At 40.9% G+C, this 9508-nt stretch overlaps 31 non-coding genes across 31 annotated transcripts; all 31 read right to left on the bottom strand.

Moving 5' to 3' along the window:
- Positions 1 to 61: 61 nt before the first annotated feature.
- On the bottom strand, positions 62 to 133 carry trnaq-cug (transfer RNA glutamine (anticodon CUG)). The gene has a single exon. It is a non-coding gene; the product is annotated as a tRNA-Gln (tRNA).
- Positions 134 to 267: 134 nt separating this feature from the next.
- Positions 268 to 339, bottom strand: trnaq-uug (transfer RNA glutamine (anticodon UUG)). Its single transcript has one exon. It is a non-coding gene; the product is annotated as a tRNA-Gln (tRNA).
- A 134-nt stretch (positions 340 to 473) lies between these two features.
- trnaq-uug (transfer RNA glutamine (anticodon UUG)) lies at positions 474 to 544 on the bottom strand. Its single transcript has one exon. It is a non-coding gene; the product is annotated as a tRNA-Gln (tRNA).
- An 87-nt stretch (positions 545 to 631) lies between these two features.
- On the bottom strand, positions 632 to 703 carry trnaq-cug (transfer RNA glutamine (anticodon CUG)). Its single transcript has one exon. It is a non-coding gene; the product is annotated as a tRNA-Gln (tRNA).
- Positions 704 to 837: 134 nt separating this feature from the next.
- trnaq-uug (transfer RNA glutamine (anticodon UUG)) lies at positions 838 to 909 on the bottom strand. The gene has a single exon. It is a non-coding gene; the product is annotated as a tRNA-Gln (tRNA).
- A 500-nt stretch (positions 910 to 1409) lies between these two features.
- trnaq-uug (transfer RNA glutamine (anticodon UUG)) lies at positions 1410 to 1481 on the bottom strand. Its single transcript has one exon. It is a non-coding gene; the product is annotated as a tRNA-Gln (tRNA).
- An 87-nt stretch (positions 1482 to 1568) lies between these two features.
- On the bottom strand, positions 1569 to 1640 carry trnaq-cug (transfer RNA glutamine (anticodon CUG)). Its single transcript has one exon. It is a non-coding gene; the product is annotated as a tRNA-Gln (tRNA).
- A 135-nt stretch (positions 1641 to 1775) lies between these two features.
- Positions 1776 to 1847, bottom strand: trnaq-cug (transfer RNA glutamine (anticodon CUG)). Its single transcript has one exon. It is a non-coding gene; the product is annotated as a tRNA-Gln (tRNA).
- Positions 1848 to 2149: 302 nt separating this feature from the next.
- Positions 2150 to 2221, bottom strand: trnaq-uug (transfer RNA glutamine (anticodon UUG)). Its single transcript has one exon. It is a non-coding gene; the product is annotated as a tRNA-Gln (tRNA).
- Positions 2222 to 2308: 87 nt separating this feature from the next.
- Positions 2309 to 2380, bottom strand: trnaq-cug (transfer RNA glutamine (anticodon CUG)). Its single transcript has one exon. It is a non-coding gene; the product is annotated as a tRNA-Gln (tRNA).
- Positions 2381 to 2711: 331 nt separating this feature from the next.
- Positions 2712 to 2783, bottom strand: trnaq-uug (transfer RNA glutamine (anticodon UUG)). Its single transcript has one exon. It is a non-coding gene; the product is annotated as a tRNA-Gln (tRNA).
- A 452-nt stretch (positions 2784 to 3235) lies between these two features.
- trnaq-cug (transfer RNA glutamine (anticodon CUG)) lies at positions 3236 to 3307 on the bottom strand. Its single transcript has one exon. It is a non-coding gene; the product is annotated as a tRNA-Gln (tRNA).
- Positions 3308 to 3442: 135 nt separating this feature from the next.
- trnaq-cug (transfer RNA glutamine (anticodon CUG)) lies at positions 3443 to 3514 on the bottom strand. Its single transcript has one exon. It is a non-coding gene; the product is annotated as a tRNA-Gln (tRNA).
- A 301-nt stretch (positions 3515 to 3815) lies between these two features.
- trnaq-uug (transfer RNA glutamine (anticodon UUG)) lies at positions 3816 to 3887 on the bottom strand. Its single transcript has one exon. It is a non-coding gene; the product is annotated as a tRNA-Gln (tRNA).
- An 87-nt stretch (positions 3888 to 3974) lies between these two features.
- On the bottom strand, positions 3975 to 4046 carry trnaq-cug (transfer RNA glutamine (anticodon CUG)). Its single transcript has one exon. It is a non-coding gene; the product is annotated as a tRNA-Gln (tRNA).
- Positions 4047 to 4547: 501 nt separating this feature from the next.
- trnaq-cug (transfer RNA glutamine (anticodon CUG)) lies at positions 4548 to 4619 on the bottom strand. The gene has a single exon. It is a non-coding gene; the product is annotated as a tRNA-Gln (tRNA).
- Positions 4620 to 4754: 135 nt separating this feature from the next.
- Positions 4755 to 4826, bottom strand: trnaq-cug (transfer RNA glutamine (anticodon CUG)). The gene has a single exon. It is a non-coding gene; the product is annotated as a tRNA-Gln (tRNA).
- A 302-nt stretch (positions 4827 to 5128) lies between these two features.
- On the bottom strand, positions 5129 to 5200 carry trnaq-uug (transfer RNA glutamine (anticodon UUG)). The gene has a single exon. It is a non-coding gene; the product is annotated as a tRNA-Gln (tRNA).
- Positions 5201 to 5287: 87 nt separating this feature from the next.
- Positions 5288 to 5359, bottom strand: trnaq-cug (transfer RNA glutamine (anticodon CUG)). The gene has a single exon. It is a non-coding gene; the product is annotated as a tRNA-Gln (tRNA).
- Positions 5360 to 5494: 135 nt separating this feature from the next.
- On the bottom strand, positions 5495 to 5566 carry trnaq-cug (transfer RNA glutamine (anticodon CUG)). The gene has a single exon. It is a non-coding gene; the product is annotated as a tRNA-Gln (tRNA).
- Positions 5567 to 5700: 134 nt separating this feature from the next.
- On the bottom strand, positions 5701 to 5772 carry trnaq-uug (transfer RNA glutamine (anticodon UUG)). The gene has a single exon. It is a non-coding gene; the product is annotated as a tRNA-Gln (tRNA).
- An 88-nt stretch (positions 5773 to 5860) lies between these two features.
- On the bottom strand, positions 5861 to 5932 carry trnaq-cug (transfer RNA glutamine (anticodon CUG)). Its single transcript has one exon. It is a non-coding gene; the product is annotated as a tRNA-Gln (tRNA).
- Positions 5933 to 6067: 135 nt separating this feature from the next.
- Positions 6068 to 6139, bottom strand: trnaq-cug (transfer RNA glutamine (anticodon CUG)). Its single transcript has one exon. It is a non-coding gene; the product is annotated as a tRNA-Gln (tRNA).
- Positions 6140 to 6479: 340 nt separating this feature from the next.
- trnaq-cug (transfer RNA glutamine (anticodon CUG)) lies at positions 6480 to 6551 on the bottom strand. Its single transcript has one exon. It is a non-coding gene; the product is annotated as a tRNA-Gln (tRNA).
- A 135-nt stretch (positions 6552 to 6686) lies between these two features.
- trnaq-cug (transfer RNA glutamine (anticodon CUG)) lies at positions 6687 to 6758 on the bottom strand. The gene has a single exon. It is a non-coding gene; the product is annotated as a tRNA-Gln (tRNA).
- Positions 6759 to 7673: 915 nt separating this feature from the next.
- On the bottom strand, positions 7674 to 7745 carry trnaq-cug (transfer RNA glutamine (anticodon CUG)). The gene has a single exon. It is a non-coding gene; the product is annotated as a tRNA-Gln (tRNA).
- Positions 7746 to 8085: 340 nt separating this feature from the next.
- On the bottom strand, positions 8086 to 8157 carry trnaq-uug (transfer RNA glutamine (anticodon UUG)). Its single transcript has one exon. It is a non-coding gene; the product is annotated as a tRNA-Gln (tRNA).
- An 87-nt stretch (positions 8158 to 8244) lies between these two features.
- trnaq-cug (transfer RNA glutamine (anticodon CUG)) lies at positions 8245 to 8316 on the bottom strand. Its single transcript has one exon. It is a non-coding gene; the product is annotated as a tRNA-Gln (tRNA).
- Positions 8317 to 8451: 135 nt separating this feature from the next.
- On the bottom strand, positions 8452 to 8523 carry trnaq-cug (transfer RNA glutamine (anticodon CUG)). The gene has a single exon. It is a non-coding gene; the product is annotated as a tRNA-Gln (tRNA).
- A 134-nt stretch (positions 8524 to 8657) lies between these two features.
- Positions 8658 to 8728, bottom strand: trnaq-uug (transfer RNA glutamine (anticodon UUG)). The gene has a single exon. It is a non-coding gene; the product is annotated as a tRNA-Gln (tRNA).
- An 87-nt stretch (positions 8729 to 8815) lies between these two features.
- Positions 8816 to 8887, bottom strand: trnaq-cug (transfer RNA glutamine (anticodon CUG)). Its single transcript has one exon. It is a non-coding gene; the product is annotated as a tRNA-Gln (tRNA).
- Between the last annotated feature and the right edge of the window lie 621 nt (positions 8888 to 9508).

The raw sequence follows: 9508 nt of genomic DNA, 5'->3' as shown, positions 1-9508 counted from the left end.
GGGCAGCAGACAACGTGGTGATAACGTAAAAATTGCTTTAGAGTAAAGTGACAAATATATGAGGTCCCACCGAGACTTGAACTCGGATCACTGGATTCAGAGTCCAGAGTGCTAACCATTACACCATGGAACCCTGAAGTTTAGTCTATGAGGATCATACCGTTTTAACGGGCTGCATACAACATACTGAAAACTAAAAATTCCTTCGGGCTGCACACAACGTACTGAAAACTAAAAATTCCTTTCCAGTAAAATGAAAAACATTTGAGGTCCCATCGAGACTTGAACTCGGACCACGGGATTCAAAGTCCAGAGTGCTAACCAATACACCATGGAACCCTGGACTATAATCTATGAGGATCATACAGTTTCTTCGGGCTGCATACAACATACTGAAAAATAAGAATTCCTTCGGGCTGCATACAACGTACTGAAAACTAAAAATTAATTTCCAGTAAAATGAAAAACATTTGAGGTCCCACCGAGACTTGAACTCGGATCACTGGATTCAAAGTCCAGAGTGCTAACCATACACCATGGAACCCAGGCTTATGATGAAACAGTTTCGTAGGGCTGCATACAACATACTGAAAACGTAAAAATTACTTTCCAGTAAAGTGACAAATGTTTGAGGTCCCACCAAGACTTGAACTCGGATCACTGGATTCAGAGTCCAGAGTGCTAACCATTACACTATGGAACCCTGGTATAAACTGCGTGAGGATCATACAGTTTCTTAGGGCTGCATACAACATACTGAAAACTAAAAATTCCTTCGGGCTGCACACAACGTACTGAAAACTAAAAATTCCTTTCCAGTAAAATGAAAAACATTTGAGGTCCCACCGAGACTTGAACTCAGATCACTGGATTCAAAGTCCAGAGTGCTAACCATTACACCATGGAACCCACTCTTATAGATGAAACTGTTTCGTAGGGCTGCATACAACATACTGAAAACGTAAAAATGACTTTCCAGAAAAGTGACAAATGTTTGAGGTCCCACCGAGACTTGAACTCGGATCACTGGATTCAGAGTTCAGAGTGCTAACCATTAAGCCATGGAACATTGCTATAAACTGCATGAGGATCATACAGTATCATAGGGCTGCATATAACATACTGAAAACTAAAAATTCCTTAGGGCAGCACACAACATACGGAAAACTAAAAATTCCTTTCCAGTAAAATGAAAAACATTTGAGGTCCCATCGAGACTTGAACTTGGATCACGGGATTCAAAGTCCAGAGTGCTAACCAATACACCATGGAACCCTAGATTTCAGTCTATGAGGATCATACAGTTTCATCGGGCTGCATACAACATACTGAAAAATAAGAATTCCTTCGGGCTGCATACAACGTACTGAAAACTAAAAATTCCTTTCCAGTAAAATGAAAAACATTTGAGGTCCCACCAAGACTTGAACTTGGATCACTGGATTCAAAGTCCAGAGTGCTAACCATTACACCATGGAACCCAGTCATATGATGAAACAGTTTCGTAGGGCTGCATACAACATACTGAAAACGTAAAAATTACTTTCCAGTTAAGTGACAAATGTTTTAGGTCCCACCGAGACTTGAACTCGGATCACTAGATTCAGAGTCCAGCGTGCTAACCATTACACCATGGAACCCTGTTATAAACTGCGTGAAGATCATACAGTTTCATAGGGCTGCATACAACATACTGAAAACTAAAAATGCCTTCGGGCAGCATACAACATGGTGATAACGTAAAAATTGCTTTACAGTAAAGTGACAAATAAATGAGGTCCCACCGAGACTTGAACTCTGATCACTGGATTCAGAGTCCAGAGTGCTAACCATTACACCATGGAACCCTGTTATAAACTGCGTGCGGATCAGACAGTATCATAGGGCTGCATACAACATACTTAAAACTAAAAATTCCTTTCCAGTAAAATGAAAAACATTTGAGGTCCCATCAAAACTTGAACTTGGATCACGGGATCCAAAGTCCAGAGTGCTAACCAATACACCATGGAACCCTAGATTTCAGTCTATGAGGATCATACAGTTTCATCGGGCTGCATACAACACACTGAAAAATAAGAATTCCTTCGGGCTGCATACAACGTACTAAAAACTAAAAATTCCTTTCCAGTAAAATGAAAAACATTTGAGATCCCACCGAGACTTGAACTCGGATCACTGGATTCAAAGTCCAGAGTGCTAACCATTACACCATGGAACCCAGTCTTATGATGAAACAGTTTCATAGGGCTGCATACAACATACTGAAAACGTAAAAATTACTTTTCAGTTAAGTGACAAATGTTTTAGGTCCCACCGAGACTTGAACTCGGATCACTGGATTCAGAGTCCAGCGTGCTAACCATTACACCATGGAACCCTGTTATAAACTGCATGAGGATCATCCAGTTTCATAGGGCTGCATACAACATACTGAAAACTAAAAATTCCTTCGGGCAGCATACAACGTGGTGATAACGTAAAAATTGCTTTACAGTAAAGTGACGTCCCACCAAGACTTGAACTCGGATCACTGGATTCAGAGTCCAGAGTGGTAACCATTACACCATTGAACCCTGTTATAAACTGCGTGCGGATCAGACAGTATCATAGGGCTGCATACAACATACTGAAAACTAAAAATTCCTTCGGGCTGCACACAACGTACTGAAAACTAAAAAATTCCTTTCCAGTAAAATGAAAAACATTTGAGGTCCCACCGAGACTTGAACTTGGATCACTGGATTCAAAGTCCAGAGTGCTAACCATTACACCATGGAACCCAGGCTTATACATGAAACCGTTTCGTAGGGCTGCATATAACATACTGAACACGTAAAAAGTACTTTACATGAAAGTCACAAATGTTTGATGTCCCACCGAGACTTGAACTCGGATCACTGGATTCAGAGTCCAAAGTGCTAACCAATACACCATGGAACCCTGGACTATAATCTATGAGGATCATACAGTTTCTTCGGGCTGCATACAACATACTGAAAAATAAGAATTCCTTCGGGCTGCATACAACGTACTGAAAACTAAAAATTCCTTTCCAGTAAAATGAAAAACATTTGAGGTCCCACCGAGACTTGAACACAGATCACTGGATTCAAAGTCCAGAGTGCTAACCATACACCATGGAACCCAGTCTTATGATGAAACAGTTTCGTAGGGCTGCATACAACATACTGAAAACGTAAAAATTACTTTCCAGTTAAGTGACAAATGTTTTAGGTCCCACCGAGACTTGAACTCGGATCACTGGATTCAGAGTCCAGCGTGCTAACCATTACACCATGTAACCCTGTTATAAACTGCGTGAGGATCATACAGTTTCATAGGGCTGCATACAACATACTGAAAACTAAAAATGCCTTCGGGAAGCATACAACATGGTGATAACGTAAAAATTGCTTTACAGTAAAGTGACAAATAAATGAGGTCCCACCGAGACTTGAACTCGGATCACTGGATTCAGAGTCCAGAGTGCTAACAATTACACCATGGAACCCTGTTATAAACTGCATGCGGATCAGACAGTATCATAGGGCTGCATACAATTACTTAAAACTAAAAATTCCTTTCCAGTAAAATGAAAAACATTTGAGGTCCCATCGAAACTTGAACTTGGATCACGGGCTCTAAAGTCCAGAGTGCTAACCAATACACCATGGAACCCTAGATTTCAGTCTATGAGGATCATACAGTTTCATCGGGCTGCATACAACACACTGAAAAATAAGAATTCCTTCGGGCTGCATACAACGTACTAAAAACTAAAAATTCCTTTCCAGTAAAATGAAAAACATTTGAGGTCCCACCGAGACTTGAACTCGGATCACTGGATTCAAAGTCCAGAGTGCTAACCATTACACCATGGAACCCAGTCTTATGATGAAACAGTTTCGTAGGGCTGCATACAACATACTGAAAACGTAAAAATTACTTTTCAGTTAAGTGACAAATGTTTTAGGTCCCACCGAGACTTGAACTCGGATCACTGGATTCAGAGTCCAGCGTGCTAACCATTACACCATGGAACCCTGTTATAAACTGCGTGAGGATCATCCAGTTTCTCAGGGCTGCATACAACATACTGAAAACTAAAAATTCCTGAGGTCAGCATACAACGTGGTGATAACGTAAAAATTGCTTTACAGTAAAGTGACAAATATAGGAGGTCCCACCGAGACTTGAACTCGTATCAGTGGATTCAGAGTGCAGAGTGCTAACCATTACACCATGGAACCCTGGCTTTTAGCCTTTGAGGATCATACAGTTTCAACGGGCTGCATACAGCATAATGAAAACTAAGAATTCCTTCGGAATGCATACAACGTACTGAAAACTAAAAATTCCTTTCCAGTAAAATGAAAAACATTTGAGGTCCCACCGAGCCTTGAACTCTGATCACTGGATTCAAAGTCCAGAGTGCTAAACAGTACACCATGGAACCCAGGTTTTTAGATTAAACCGTTTCTTAGGGCGGCATACAATATACCGAAAACGTAAAAATGAGTTTCCAGTTAAGTGACAAATGTTTTAGGTCCCACCGAGACTTGAACTCGGATCACTGGAATCAGAGTCCAGCGTGCTAACCATTACACCATGTAACCCTGTTATAAACTGTGTGAGGATCATACAGTTTCATAGGGCTGCATACAACATACTGAAAACTAAAAATGCCTTCGGGCAGCATACAACATGGTGATAACGTAAAAATTGCTTTACAGTAAAGTGACAAATAAATGAGGTCCCACCGAGACTTGAACTCGGATCACTGGATTCAGAGTCCAGAGTGCTAACCATTACACCATGGAACCCTGTTATAAACTGCGTGCGGATCAGACAGTATCATAGGGCTGCATACAACATACTTAAAACTAAAAATTCCTTTCCAGTAAAATGAAAAACATTTGAGGTCCCATCGAAACTTGAACTTGGATCACGGGCTCTAAAGTCCAGAGTGCTAACCAATACACCATGGAACCCTAGATTTCAGTCTATGAGGATCATACAGTTTCATCGGGCTGCATACAACACACTGAAAAATAAGAATTCCTTCGGGCTGCATACAACGTACTAAAAACTAAAAATTCCTTTCCAGTAAAATGAAAAACATTTGAGGTCCCACCGAGACTTGAACTCGGATCACTGGATTCAAAGTCCAGAGTGCTAACCATTACACCATGGAACCCAGTCTTATGATGAAACAGTTTCGTAGGGCTGCATACAACATACTGAAAACGTAAAAATTACTTTTCAGTTAAGTGACAAATGTTTTAGGTCCCACCGAGACTTCAACTCGGATCACTGGATTCAGAGTCCAGCGTGCTAACCATTACACCATGGAACCCTGTTATAAACTGCGTGAGGATCATCCAGTTTCATAGGGCTGAATACAACATACTGAAAACTAAAAATTCCTTCGGGCAGCATACAACGTGGTGATAACGTAAAAATTGCTTTACAGTAAAGTGACAAATAAATGAGGTCCCACCGAGACTTGAACTCGGATCACTGGATTCAGAGTCCAGAGTGCTAACCATTACACCATGGAACCCTGTTATAAACTGCGTGCGGATCAGACAGTATCATAGGGCTGCATACAACATACTGAAAACTAAAAATTCCTTCGGGCTGCACACAACGTACTGAAAACTAAAAATTCCTTTCCAGTAAAATGAAAAACATTCGAGGTTCCACCGAGACTTGAACTCGGATCACTGGATTCAAAGTCCAGAGTGCTAACCATTACACCATGGAACCCAGGGTTTTACATGAAACCGTTTCGTAGGGCTGCATATAACATACTGAACACGTAAAAAGTACTTTACATGAAAGTCACAAATGTTTGAGGTCCCACCGAGACTTGAACTCGGATCACTGGATTCAGAGTCCAGAGTGCTAACCATTACACCATGGAACCCTGGATTTAAGTCTATGAGGATCATACAGTTTTAACGGGCTGCATACAACATTCTGAAAACTAAAAATTCCTTAGGGCAGCAGACAACGTGGTGATAACGTAAAAATTGCTTTTGAGTAAAGTGACAAATATATGAGGTCCCACCGAGACTTCAACTCGGATCACTGGATTCAGAGTCCAGAGTGCTAACCATTACACCATGGAACCCTGGATTTTAGTCTATGAGGATCATACAGTTTTAACGGGCTGCATACAACATACTGAAAACTAAAAATTCCTTCGGGCTGCACACAACGTACTGAAAACTAAAAAATCCTTTCCAGTAAAATGAAAAACATTTGAGGTCCCATTGAGACTTGAACTCGCACCACGGGATTCAAAATCCAGAGTGCTAACCAATACACCATGGAACCCTGGACTATAATGTATGAGGATCATACAGTTTCTTCGGGCTGCATACAACATACTGAAAAATAAGAATTCCTTCGGGCTGCATACAACGTACTGAAAACTAAAAATTCCTTTCCAGTTAAGTGACAAATGTTTGAGGTCCCACCAAGACTTGAACTCGGATCACTGGATTCAGAGTCCAGCGTGCTAACCATTACACCATGGAACCCTGTTATAAACTGCGTGAGGATCATCCAGTTTCATAGGGCTGAATACAACATACTGAAAACTAAAAATTCCTTCGGGCAGCATACAACGTGGTGATAACGTAAAAATTGCTTTACAGTAAAGTGACAAATAAATGAGGTCCCACCGAGACTTGAACTCGGATCACTGGATTCAGAGTCCAGAGTGCTAACCATTACACCATGGAACCCTGTTATAAACTGCGTGAGGATCATCCAGTTTCATAGGGCTGAATACAACATACTGAAAACTAAAAATTCCTTCGGGCAGCATACAACGTGGTGATAACGTAAAAATTGCTTTACAGTAAAGTGACAAATAAATGAGGTCCCACCAAGACTTGAACACGGATCACTGGATTCAGAGTCCAGCGTGTTAACCATTACACTATGGAACCCTGGTATAAACTGAGTGATGATCATACAGTTTCTTAGGGCTGCATACAACATACTGAAAACTAAAAATTCCTTAGGTCAGCATACAACGTGGTGATAACGTAAAAATTGCTTTACAGTAAAGTGACAAATATAGGAGGTCCCACCGAGACTTGAACTAGGATCATTGGATTCAGAGTCCAGAGTGCTAACCATTACACCATGTAACCCTGGATTTTAGTCTATGAGGATCATACAGTTTCAACGGGCTGCATACAGCATAATGAAAACTAAGAATTCCTTCGGGCTGCATACAACGTACTGAAAACTAAAAATTCCTTTCCAGTAAAATGAAAAACATTTGAGATCCCACCGAGCCTTGAACTCTGATCACTGGATTCAAAGTCCAGAGTGCTAAACAGTACACCATGGAACCCAGGTTTATAGATGAAACCGTTTCGTAGGGCGGCATACAATATACTGAACACGTAAAAATTACTTTACAGGAAATTGACAAATGTTTGAGGTCCCACCGAGACTTGAACTCGGATTACTGGATTCAGAGTACAGAGTGCTAACCATTACACCATGGAACCCTGGTATAAGTTGTGTGAGGATCATACAGTTTCATAGGGCTGCATACAACATACTAAAAACTAAAAATTCCTTCGGGCAGCATACAACGTGGTGATAACGTAAAAATTGCTTTACAGTAATGTGACAAATATTTGAGGTCCCACCGAGACTTGAACTCGGATCACTGGATACAGAGTCCAGAGTGCTAACCGTTACACCATGGAACCCTGGATTTTAGTCTTTGAGGATCATACAGTTTCAACGGGCTGCATACAACATACTGAAAAATAAGAATTCCTTCGGGCTGCATACAACGTACTGAAAACTACAAATACCTTTCCAGTAAAATGTAAACCATTTGAGGTCCCATCGAGACTTGAACTTGGATCACGGGATTCAAAGTCCAGAGTGCTAACCAATACACCATGGAACCCTAGATTTCAGTCTATGAGGATCATACAGTTTCATCGGGCTGCATACAACATACTGAAAAATAAGAATTCCTTCGGGCTGCATACAACGTACTGAAAACTAAAATTTCCTTTCCAGTAAAATGAAAAACATTTGAGGTCCCACGGAGACTTGAACTCAGATCACTGGATTCAAAGTCCAGAGTGCTAACCATTACACCATGGAACCCAGCCTTATGATGAAACAGTTTCGTAGGGCTGCATACAACATACTGAAAACGTAAAAATTACTTTCCAGTTAAGTGACAAATGTTTTAGGTCCCACCGAGACTTGAACTCGGATCACTGGATTCAGAGTCCGGAGTGCTAACCATTACACCATGGAACCCTGTTTTAAACTGTGTGAGGATCATACAGTTTCATAGGGCTGCATACAACATACTGAAAACTAAAAATTCCTTCGGGCAGCATAGAACGTGGTGATAACGTAAAAATTGCTTTACAGTAAAGTGACAAATATATGAGGTCCCACCGAGACTTGAACTCGGATCACTGGATTCAGAGTCCAGAGTGCTAACCATTACACCATGGAACCCTGTTATAAACTGCGTGCGGATCAGACAGTATCATAGGGCTGCATACAACATACTGAAAACTAAAAATTCCTTCGGGCTGCACACAACGTACTGAAAACTAAAAATTCCTTTCCAGTAAATTGAAAAATATTTGAGGTCCCACCGAGACTTGAACTCGGATCACTGGATTCAAAGTCCAGAGTGCTAACCATACACCATGGAACCCAGGCTTATGAAGAAACAGTTTCGTAGGGCTGCATACAACATACTGAAAACGTAAAAATTACTTTCCAGTTAAGTGACAAATGTTTGAGGTCCCACCAAGACTTGAACTCGGATCACTGGATTCAGAGTCCAGAGTGCTAACCATTACACTATGGAACCCTGGTAAATACTGCGTGAGGATCATACAGTTTCTTAGGGCTGCATACAACATACTGAAAACTAAAAATTCCTTAGGTCAGCATACAACGTGTTGATAACGTAAAAATTGCTTTACAGTAAAGTGACAAATATAGGAGGTCCCACCGAGACTTGAACTAGGATCATTGGATTCAGAGTCCAGAGTGCTAACCATTACACTATGTAACCCTGGATTTTAGTCTATGAGGATCATACAGTTTCAACGGGCTGCATACAGCATAATGAAAACTAAGAATTCCTTTCCAGTAAAATGAAAAACATTTGAGGTCCCACCGAGCCTTGAACTCTGATAACTGGATTAAAAGTCCAGAGTGCTAAACAGTACACCATGGAACCCAGGTTTATAGATGAAACCGTTTCGTAGGGCGGCATACAATATACTGAACACGTAACAATTACTTTACAGGAAAGTGACAAATGTTTGAGGTCCCACCGAGACTTGAACTCGGATTACTGGATTCAGAGTACAGAGTGCTAACCATTACACCATGGAACCCTGGTATAAGTTGTGTGAGGATCATACAGTTTCATAGGGCTGCATACAACATACTAAAAACTAAAAATTCCTTCGGGCAGCATACA

This window comes from Leptonotus elevatus, chromosome 4 (genome assembly GCF_054856555.1).
Source record: "Leptonotus elevatus isolate MCC_2025b chromosome 4, RoL_Lele_1.0, whole genome shotgun sequence".
Classification (NCBI taxonomy): domain Eukaryota; kingdom Metazoa; phylum Chordata; class Actinopteri; order Syngnathiformes; family Syngnathidae; genus Leptonotus; species Leptonotus elevatus.
Note: the sequence above shows the minus strand (reverse complement) of the source record. Positions and strands in the feature narration are given on the sequence as shown.